The sequence below is a fragment of the Triticum dicoccoides genome, chromosome 6B (assembly GCF_002162155.2).
Source record: "Triticum dicoccoides isolate Atlit2015 ecotype Zavitan chromosome 6B, WEW_v2.0, whole genome shotgun sequence".
In the NCBI taxonomy this organism is placed as follows: domain Eukaryota; kingdom Viridiplantae; phylum Streptophyta; class Magnoliopsida; order Poales; family Poaceae; genus Triticum; species Triticum dicoccoides.
In genome coordinates this window covers 599,634,606-599,644,835 of record NC_041391.1, presented here as the reverse complement: position 1 = coordinate 599,644,835, position 10,230 = coordinate 599,634,606, and the positions used below count along the sequence as shown (strand labels likewise).

Here is a 10,230-nt window from a genome sequence, read left to right as displayed (position 1 = left end):
GCCGCCCGCGCCGGCCTGGGCCGCCGCCGCCCGCCAGCCGAGCGCTTCCCCACCTCGTCGCCGGCCTCCTCCTCCATCGTCGCCGGCTGCCTCGTCACCGGATCTGGGCGGGTGGATGAGATCCACCTGTCCCCGATCCAAACGCCATCCCTCGCGCCCGGTCCTCCCCATCCCGCACGACCCCGTCCAGCTTTTCCCCGGGGTGAGAAATCTGCTAAGTCCCCGAATTGTTGCATATTATCATGCCATGTTCTTCGCATCATATCTCTGCATCCGTAGCTCCGTTTCGTGCGTGTAATATGTCAAATTGTTCGACTCAACGAGTACTTCATTTCGTTCCATTGTACCATGTTCATTTGAGTTCATATTGATGCCTGAATCATCGTTACAAGATTGCTATATGATGTTGTCTGGTGTCTGTTATCAGAACTTGCTCATTTGTCATTTTTGCCATGTTTGATGTGTGCATCCTATGAGGTTGATGTCTACATGTGTTTTGATCTATGCCATGTCTTCTTTACAAAGGTGCTTACCATGTATTTTTGTTATCAATGTGGTGACTAGCACAAGTATGCAAACTAGGCTTCGTAATGTTGCTGTTTTTAGTCCCTGTTTTGCTGTTATTTTGATGCTATGTAAACTTGATGCTACAGAGAGATCCATGCATATTTTGAGATACTTCAGTAAGGATGTTTTGAACATATAGTTTTACTCTATCAATTCATGCCCCTGTTTGCAATTATGGAGTAGTCTAGCATGTAATTTTCGTGCTCTACTTTTGCTACAAAATTTTCCTGGCAGATTGTTTACATGTTATTCAATTTTGCCAAGGTTGTTATAGTTGAACCTTGCATGCTATGAACTTGTTCTTGCCTTGGTTAGCTTCATAAACATGTATTCTTGCTGATGCTATGCTTATCTTGTCATGCAATGACTTGTGGTGAGTGAATCGAGCTTGTTAAGTAGTGTACTCGCTGTTGCTGTTTTGCTAGGCTGAATCTGTTATTTCGTGATGCTATGTAAACCGGCTGCTAGAAGTCATTCTATGCATAATCTGGAGATGTTCACTAAGGGTGTTTTGTTCTACATGTCATGCTCTATCCATCCATGCCCCTGGTTGCAATTATAGCTTGTTGTAGCTTGTTGTAATCATGCCCCAAAGTTGCTAAATAATGTTTCTGTCAGCCTATTAATATTAAGTTCAGTTGTTGCCATGCTTGTTGTTAGTGATACATGTATCCTATGGACCTGCTCTTGCCATGCTTAGCTTCATAAACATGTCTTCTTACTGTTGGTTTCCCTTTCATGCCATTTTTTGCTCTGTAGTGAGTTGCATAAGCTCATCTACATGCCTACTTATCGTTGTTTCTGCCATGTATGAATCTGTCATATAACTTGCCATGTTTACCTGGGTGCCATCATATTTTCTGATCCTTTTTGGCTCATGGTCAGTAAGGGACTTTTGTTCTATGCATTTAGTACTTTTATGCCATGCCTTTGTTTGCCATGATAAATTCCTGTAACATGTTGTTTGATAGCTCTAAACATTGCAACCTGATGTTATTTTCTGCAAAGTCTGAACTGTTATTGTTTGCAATCTTGCCATGTGTGTTTGAGCATGTTCTAGTGATTTCTGGAGATAGCTCAGTGTTCATGTTTTGTTATGCTTTACCTGTACATCATGCCCATGCCTTTTGTATTCATGTTGAGATACTGTAGCATGTTATTTTGGTGCTTGCAACATGCCTAGTTGCTGTTTTGGATAGATTGTTGCCATATCTTGTATAGTGTGTGTGTTGAACCGTTGCTCCGTTTTGAGTGTGCTCTATATGAAACTTGCTTGTTTTTGTGTGTAGCTTCATATTATCATGTTGCATCCTTGTTTTGAGGTGTTTGCTTGACGTTTGTATGCATTTTGCATCAATGCCATGTTTAACTTGTTTTGCTCATATCTTCTAGGCCGTAGCTCCGAATTAAATGAACTTTATATATAACTTGACTAGAATCTCGTGTAGATCATCTTTGTGCATCTTAACTTGCTGTTTAACAACTTGAACATAATGTTTATTCAGATCTGGACCAATTTCGAAATTTGCTTATGAGGACTTACCGGAATTGTTATATGTTGTTCCCGGCCTCATTTAAACTTGCCTTGATGTATTGCTCTTGTTTGCATCATCTCTTGCCATGAGTAGCTTCATGTAGCTTTGTCATGCATCATGCTTGTTGTGCATCATGTCTTGTATATGTGTGGTGTGTTTACCGTGTTGTGTGCTTCTTCTCGATAGTTCCCGTTTCGTTGCGATCGTGAGGATTCGTTCGTCTACGCTTGGTTCGTCTTCGTGGCTTCATCTTGTTCATGGACTCGTTCTTCTTCCTTGCGGGATTTCAGGCAAGATGACCGCTACCCTGGATCTCACTACTATCATTGCTATGCTAGTTGCTTCGTTCTATCGCTTTGCTGCGCTACCTATCACCTGTTTATCAAGCCTCCCATATTGCCATGAACCTCTAACCTTTGACACCTTTCCTATGCAAACCGTTGTTTGGCTATGTTACCGCTTTGCTCAGCCCTCTTATAGCGTTGCTAGTTGCAGGTGAAGTTGAAGATTGCTCCATGGTGGACAGGATTTTTGGTTGGGATATCACAATATCTCTTATATTATTAATGCATCTATATACTTGGTAAAGGGTGGAAGACTCGGCCTTTTGCCTGGTGTTTTGTTCCACTCTTGCCGCCCTAGTTTCCGACATACCGGTGTTATGTTTCCGGATTTTGCATTCCTTACGCGGTTGGGTGATTTATGGGACCCCCTTGATAGTTCGCTTTGAATAAAACTCCTCCAGCAAGGCCCAACCTTGGTTTTACATTTGCCTCACCTAGCCCTTTTTCCCTTGGGAGTCGCGCTCTCGAGGGTCATCTTTATTTTATCCCCCCCGGGCCAGTGCTCGTCGTGAGTGTTGGTCCAACCTGTCAGCCGCCGGTGGCCACCAGGGGCAACTCTGGGCTGGCCTACCAGAAGTTTGGACAATCCGGTGTGCCATGAGAACGAGATATGTGCAACTCCTATCAGGATTTGTCGGCACATTCGGGCGGCTTTGCTGGTCTTGTTTTACCATTGTCGAAATGTCTTGTAGATCGGGTCTTCCTGGGAGAAGGTATATCCTTCGTTGATCGCGAGAGCTTATCATGGGCTAAGTTGGGACACCCCTGTAGGGTATAAACTTTTGAAAGCCGTGCCTGCGGTTATAGGCAGATGGGAATTTGTTAATGTCTGGTTGTAGATAACTTGACACCAGATCCGAATTAAAATGCATCAACCGTGTGTGTAGCCGTGATGGTCTCTTTTCGGCGGAGTCCGGGAAGTGAACACGGTCTTTGGGTTATGTTTGACGTAAGTAGAAGTTCAGGATCACTTCTTGATCATTGCTAGCTTCACGACCGTTCCATTTTCTCTCTTCTCGCTCTTATTTGCGTACGTTAGCCACCATATATGCTTAGTCGCTGCTGCAGCCTCACCACTTTACCCCTTCCTTTCCCTTTTAAGCTTTGCTAGTCTTGATACGCATGGTAATGGGATTGCTGAGTCCTCGTGGCTCACAGATTACTACAACAATAGTTGCAGGTACAGGTTATGCGATGATCATGACACGAGAGCGATGCTTGCTTGCGTTGAGTTCTTCTTCTGCTTCTTCGATCAGGGGATAGGTTCCAGGTCGGCAGCCTGGGCTAGCAGGGTGGATGTCGTTTGAGTTTCTGTTTGTGTTTCATCTGTAGTCGGATGATGCTCTAATGTATTATGATGTTGTATCTGTGTGGCATTGTATGCCTCTTGTATGTATCCCCATATATTATGTAATGTTGATGTAACAAAAGCGTTTCAATATGCGGTTCTATCCTTGGTGGGACCTTCGAGTCTCTTTAGGATAGTATCGCGTATTGGGCGTGACAAAAGTAGTCACGCATATATTGCTTGTCGCACACATATATTCTGGTAGCACACCTATTGAAAAGCTATAGTGTAAAAATATGTTCAAATATACTGGAACTAGAAACAGGAACGGCGACGAAAAACATATATCTATAGTTTGTCCTCAAATTCTTCTTTCTTCTTTCACTTGGATTTTGCATCTAAAAAAAGTAGCATCAAATTGTGTCCTAATTATGTGCAGCAAAATCTGAATAAGTTCCTTGCCAACGGAAACCCTGCGGATCATTGCAACAAAAGCAGATGAAAAAGTCAGAAAACTCTGTGGTAAAAAGAAGTCAAGTTCTTACCAACTATTTACTGCAAACTGTGCAACTGACATAACAACTGTGTGCAAAAACAAAAAAATGCATGCATGTTATAATAAAAGATTCTGCTACAGACATGTTGCTTTTGGAACTAAAATTGTCATAAAATGGTGTGCAACTGCCTATTTACTAAGTTTTTAGGTTGTTTGAAACACTCTTTTCTATGATTAACAACTGATGACATCACTTTCTTCTTTTTTATATGTGCAGTGAGTGTGTGGCAGCATCAAAAAAAGGAAAAAAAAATGCTTGATCTCAATGAGTTGCCTCCTGATCTCAATGAGCTTCCTCGTGATACAGATCAGCAGCAACCCAGCATACCAAAAGGAAACTGGACAGAAAATGTTCGATCTGTTTACTACACGCAGGCAAGTCATGGTGGAAATCCTATGGGCCATGACAATGTGGCAGGCCAGCCATCAACCCGTGGTGCCCCTGTAGTGGTGTCTTTTTGCAGTCAGAGAGCCATACTCTAGATGACATGGGAACCGAGGCAGATGTTCCTGGTCCAACCAGGACTGAGCTAGGAGCTGGGGCTGTTGACAGAGCTGTGCAAGAAGAAGAAGGAGAGGATGAGGCTGGTTCTCAACCTATGGAACCCTATGTTGGCATGAGGTTTGACAGCCTTCAAATTGCTAAGGATCACTACAACAGCTATGCACTACGGATGGGTTTCTCTATCAAGATGAACACATCTAGACGGACACCCCACACCAATGAATTTATAAAACAACAGTTTTTCTGCAACAAGTTCAAGAAGCCCAAAGCTGATGATGGAGGAGTTGAGGCTCCTCTTGTCCTGGACCCTATTCCAGATCCAAAATCTGTTGACAGTGATGAGGAGATGGAAAAAGAACCTCCAATATTTGCTGAAGAGGAGGCTGGTACTAGTAAGAAGAAGAAGAAGCGTAAACGCGAGACAATAAAGCAGACTCAGTGCAAAGCGAAAATGTTGGTGAAGCTGATAGATGGGCGATGGGAGGTGACGCACTTTGTTCGTGACCACAATCATCCGCTTGTGAAAAAACCTTCATTATCCAAATACTTGAGATCCCACCAAGGCATCTCACCTGATGAAAAGGAGTTTCTGCGCATCTTGTATAACTGTAACTTGACTACAGGTGTGGTGTTTTTCTATATCCCTTAAAGAATTAAGTTTTCCTCTAGGCAGTCCAGTGTGCAACTGTTATGGTACTACTGTGCAACTGAAATGACTTAACTGTGCAACTGCTGTCCAACTGGTGTGCAACTGAAATGACTTCACTTCATGTGTAGTTGTGCAACTAGATTGTCTTTACTGTGCAAATAAACAATGTCCTGTATGCAAAAAGTGCAAAAGTGTTTTTAAAAAGATGCAGCTAGGTGTCCATTTCCTGCGATTATCTTCTGTGCCAACACATGTCCTATTACTGAGCAGCTGGATGTGCGCATTCGTGCAACTAAAAAGATACACTGTTTGTTTTTGTATTATGCAGGACGTATGATGCATGTAATGGCAGAGTTCTATGGATCTGAGATGATGGTGCCATTCGGACCAAAGGCAATAACTAATCTTTGTACAAGTTTCCGTAGAGATGACACAAAGGAGGGTGATCTGATTGAGACAATTGCGCACTTCAAGGATATACAAAAAACCGATCCAGACTTCTTCTATAAGGTGAAATATGATGAAGAGGACAGAGTTGTCAACATATTTTGGGTGGATGGCTTAGCTCGAAAAGCTTATGCGGAGGCGTACCATGATTGCATATCGTTTGACACCACCTACATGACCAACATGTACAATATGCCGTTCGTGTCCTTCATAGGAATAAACCGACATGGCCAATCTTTCATGCTGGGTTGCGCATTTGTGAGGCAGGAGTTGGCATAGAGCTTTGATTGGGTCTTTGGAGCATTCCTAGAGGCTATGGATGGCAAACCTCCTGACAACTTCATCACCGATCAGGATGGTGCGATGAGGCAGTCAATACAGAGCATCTTTCCAACCATCGTGCACCGCTGTTGTCGATGGCACATCATAAAAAAGGCTCAGGAAAAAGTTGGTTGGCTGCTGTGCCGGAATCCAGGACTCTCTGATGATTTCAACAAGTGTATGGACTTCAGCTTCACTATAGACGAGTTTGAGCAGAATTGGGCTGGGTTAATGGTGAAGTACGAGGCTATGACACACACACATTTTGAGAAGTTGTACGAATACAGGTCAACTTGGGTGCCGTGCTACTTCAAGCACAGGTTCTTCCCGTTCCTACAGTCTACACAGCGTAGTGAGGGGTTCAACGCCGTCCTGAAAAGATATGTGAACCCACACAACTCAATGCTGAACTTCGTCAAGCAATATGAAAAAATCCAGAACCACATCCTTGCCAAGGAAGGCTGGAATGATTACAGGACAGAACACCTTGAGATTGAGCTGTGGTCCAACTTCCCAATAGAGAAGCAAGCTTACAAAACCTATACTAGGGACCTTTAGCGCAAGTTCAGAGAAGAGTTTGAGCTGATTGGACGTTATAATGCATTCCAAGTTGGTGCTGATATATTTGAGCTCAGATCGAACCAGGAATTTGTTGCCAAATATGGTTCTCGAAACTACTTGGTGCAGGCAAGGGTGGAGGAGGGTTCATATTTGTGTGAGTGCTGTAAAATGGACAAGGACGGCATCCTCTATTGCCACATCCTCAAGGTGTTCACCCATATTGGAGTTGATGTCATACTGGAAAGGTACCTGCTAAGACGGTGGACACCTACTGCTGTACCTAGTGCGCCAGGGACTGGTTATGAGCAACTAGATGAAATGCCTCCTCAGTCAAAGAAGCAGATAAGGGAGAGGAACATGATATACGATTTTCAGAAACTAGCAAAGTTTGCAAGTGGTTCTGATCCAGCACAAGCTATTGTATACAAGCATATGCGCGCATCACGTACCGAGATCGGCCACCTAAACAAGTCCAAGAAAAAGAAAAAACCGACTACTGCAACAGGGCCATCAGATGATGGCAACCCTCGAGGACCTCCTCCACCTCCAGGCAGCAATCAGGGGGCTCATTATCCAGGTAATTACCTGCCCCAATTCCTGATCTAACTAGGTGTGTAACTTCAGTTGCACACATCATTGTGCCCAGTTGCACACATCATGGTGGCCAGTTGCACAGAAACAGGCTGCCTAGTTGTGCATGCTCTGTTAGTTCAAGCATCGAGATAACACAACTAACTTGTTTTTCCTGTTCTGGATATAGATGATGTCAACCCTCAAGGACATCCTCCACCTCCTGGCCCTGCAGGCAGCACTCAGGGGCCTCATCGTCCAGGTAATTACCTGCCCCAACTCCCCATCAAACTAGGTTTGTAACTCTAGTTGCACACATCATGGTGCTCAGTTGCACAGAAAACATGCTACCTAGTTGCGCACGCTGTGTTAGTTCGAGCATCAAAGATAACACAACTAACTTGTTTGTCCCGTTCTGGCTATACGTGATGCCAACCCTCAAAGACCTCCTCCCCCGCCTGGCCCAACTAGCAGTGCCCTGCGTGCTACTCCCAATGGACCTACAGGCAGGACTCAGGGGGCTCATCACCGAGGTAAAAATACCTTCCCCAACTCCCAACAAAACTAGGGTGTGTGACTTCAGTTGCACATATCATCCTGCCCAGTTGCACAGAACATGCTGCCTAGTTGCGTGCGCTGTGTTAGTTTGAGGATCAAGATAAAAATCTAACCTGTTAGTCCCGTTCTGCCCATAAGCGATTACAATCCAAGTACCATGACGGGCCGTGCTACTACAGGTGTTTTTTTCAACTTAACTTGCACACAACAACCAGTTAGTTGCACAACATAGGCTGTGTGGTTGCAGAGAACATCAGTGCTGGTTGCACAACAAAAAAAAGTACTAATTTTTTTATATGATTATCACACAGGTGATCGTGATGGTCCTACTGCCCCGTTGGAGGTTGCATCCCCTGCACAAGCTTCTGATGATTTTGTGCCCAGGGATCCTCCAAGGTCTACTACAAAGGGTAGGGCAAAAAGTCGACGATACAAATTGGCGCTGGAGCTACACCCAAAGAAGAAAAACAAATGCAGCCAGTGCCAATCTACAGAGCACACTGCTGGTGTGTGTCCACTCAGGCTACTGTGATTCTACTTCATCATTTGTAACTTTGAGACAAAAAAGGAAAAGAATGATGTTTTTTAGCAATATTGGGACCAAGTGGACACATTCAGCATCTATGATATCTCTTTATGTAATTTATGCACTGTGTAAAAAAGGTTGCTATTTGTGCCTTTGTTGGCAACTGGTTAAATATTTAGTTGTTGAACAATTGTATGTCCAGTGCTCCTAATGTATCAAACAAAAGTGATGACATTGACTTGCAAACAGAATTGCTACTAGTGTGCAACTACAAAATCTGCTTAAAAATTGTGCAAACCAGCAACTACCTCCATGGAGCAGAGAAAGAAAAATAGTACTGACCTAGTCCTTGTCATATCTCAGCAACTTCCTCCATGGGGCGCTGTTGTGCATGCTGGTGACCCAGTCATATGCCAGCTTCTTCCTGATGTTGAGTACTTCCTTGGGTTCGTAGTTGGGCAGTTGGCTACCGTTCCACTCGGTGGCGTTAAGCAGTGCGAACAGCCCACACTCATTACTGCGATGGGCAAGAACAGAAAATTTGTCACATAAAATTAAAACCAATAAAGATAATGCATTCTGTGCAAATGCTTATGTTCTACAGTGCAACTGCTTATGTGCCACTGTGCAACTGCTTATGTGCCACTATGCAACTGCTTATGTGCCACTCTGCAAAGTGGCTAGATAATCCATTAGAAACTCATAAAAATGATAAAAAGATTGCAGACTAGTACTGTGTCTTGAAAAACTAAAGATTGCACATGTAGAAAATTTTGAAAACTACAAAATGATGGTAAGAAATTGAGAAGATAGCCATGCTTATTGTCTTACTTGCCAATCTGCTTCGGTACGTCAATGTCAATAATCTGGAAGTGCTCGATGCTGAACTTTGGGTAATGCTTCCTCCATAGCTGGCGTACTGCCCCCGCGATGGTAGAGGTGGTGGTCATCAACTCAATGTCATCTAGCGTCTTGCTTGAATCAAGAACTTCGAAGCGTCTGTCCCTCAAGTTGACATTGAAGACCCAATAATGCCTCCCTCCCTCCTTATCGGTTACATCAGCACACTCGAGCACTGGCAGCATGACCTGCAAGTGTGAACGATTTCAGACACACATACATGCTGTAGCTAAGAAAAAACAGTAAAAGACTTGGTCAAAGTTAAAAACAAGTTGCAACAAGTATGTGCCAACTAACAGATGTGCCGTGTGCAACTGAACATGCTGTGGGTGTCAACAAAAAGAGATGGATCATGTGGGCACAGCACTCACCAAGTCCTTCTTGTTGAGACGGTTCTTGTAGTCAAACTTCTTGTTTATCTCATTCACGTTGTGGATACCTTGCTGTAAATTCATCTGCAGAGATTATAAAGCATGGCTCAATTGGTCAACAAAAAAAGTGCTACAGAACAAAGATAAGGGTAAGGAAGGTTTTGGAAAAACTTACCGAAAACCTCAGTGGCATAACAACCTTCTTTGACCCTTCTGGTAAGCTCTCCATGATGTGTAAGATTCCAGTCTCAATAACAATTTTTGACAGCCATTGAACCGGCTTCATCAAATCAACTAACTCCTTTAAAGAAATGTAGAAATCACCATACCTGATTATCTCAGGGTTGACTTTTTTTTTGAAAACAATAAAAAAACAAGTTAGCTCGAAGGGTCACAGAAGCACACAAAAATGTGCATGAAATTGAAAAATAGAACAGTGTGCAACTAAAAGCCCTGTTCTGTGCAACATGCTATGCTTTCTGTGCAACTAAGTGGCTGGTCCTGTGCAACTGAAAAAGATATGTATGTAGAC

General features: G+C 43.4%; 1 pseudogene; it reads left to right on the top strand.

Annotated features, from left to right (window-relative positions):
- The window catches only part of LOC119321314, a 10,574-nt pseudogene extending 2,141 nt beyond the window's left edge, over positions 1 to 8,433 (top strand).
- Positions 8,434 to 10,230: the final 1,797 nt, after the last annotated feature.